Source organism: Phyllobates terribilis, unplaced genomic scaffold (genome assembly GCF_046119375.1).
Source record: "Phyllobates terribilis strain yellow unplaced genomic scaffold, ASM4611937v1 Scaffold_17__1_contigs__length_24005725, whole genome shotgun sequence".
Taxonomy (NCBI): domain Eukaryota; kingdom Metazoa; phylum Chordata; class Amphibia; order Anura; family Dendrobatidae; genus Phyllobates; species Phyllobates terribilis.
Window position 1 is genome coordinate 18795001 of NW_027362777.1, and position 968 is coordinate 18795968.

At 51.8% G+C, this 968-nt stretch overlaps 2 non-coding genes across 2 annotated transcripts; one reads left to right on the top strand and one right to left on the bottom strand.

Annotated features, from left to right (window-relative positions):
- Positions 1–364: 364 nt before the first annotated feature.
- TRNAK-CUU (transfer RNA lysine (anticodon CUU)) lies at positions 365–437 on the bottom strand. The gene has a single exon. It is a non-coding gene; the product is annotated as a tRNA-Lys (tRNA).
- Positions 438–570: 133 nt separating this feature from the next.
- On the top strand, positions 571–641 carry TRNAG-GCC (transfer RNA glycine (anticodon GCC)). The gene has a single exon. It is a non-coding gene; the product is annotated as a tRNA-Gly (tRNA).
- The last annotated feature ends 327 nt before the right edge of the window (positions 642–968 follow it).

Here is a 968-nt window from a genome sequence, read left to right on the forward strand (position 1 = left end):
CTGGATCTGGCAGGCACCACTGACATAAAGGACTCATCCAAGCATTGGTTGTTCAGTGGTAGAATTCTCGCCTTCAATGTGGGAGGCCTGGGTTTGATTCCTGCCCAATGCAGCACAGCTCTTTTTCTCATTTGCTGACCATTGCAGCGCATCTCTTCCCTAATTGACTTTGCAGACACTTGCGAAAACAATGGGCACTTGCTGCTTTTCTTTCGCTTCCCATTCTTTTGGGCCTTCCCTGCCCTTTATCCTGCGGGGCTATGCTGTTTGTCGTGTTTTGTAGCAAGCAGAAGGGGGCAGTTCGTAAGGGGTTATCTGGGTTGACAGTGGTTAGCATAAGTAGTAAAAGGCAGCAATAAGCAACCGCCCAACATGGGGCTCGAACCCACGACCCTGAAATTAAGAGTCTCATGCTCTACCAACTGAGCTAGCCGGGCTGCAGACATGCACCGCACCACACCGCACCGCACCGCACCACAAGAGCTTCATTTGGTCAGGTCGGGCGATGGTGGCCGTCTGATCCTGGAACCTTGTTCTGGCAGGCACCACTGACATAAAGGACTCATCCAAGCATTGGTGGTTCAGTGGTAGAATTCTCGCCTGCCATGCGGGAGGCCCGGGTTTGATTCCCAGCCAATGCAGCACAGCTCCTTTCTCATTTGCTGACCATTGCAGCGCATCTCTTCCCTCATTGACTTTGCAGACACTTGCGAAAACATTGGGCACTTGCTGCTTTTCTTTCGCTTCCCATCCTTTTGGGCCTTCCCTGCCCTTTATCCTGCGGGGCTATGCAGTTTGTCATGTTTTGTAGCAAGCAGAAGGGGGCAGTTCGCAAGGGGTTATCTGGGTTGACAGTGAATATTGCCTTTGTAATTTCTCTGTCAATTTGAAATTTACATCCCCCAAAATGGCCGCCGGGGCCCGCGCATGCGCAGTAGCATCTTTCGGTTGCTGGGTGCCATATTGCT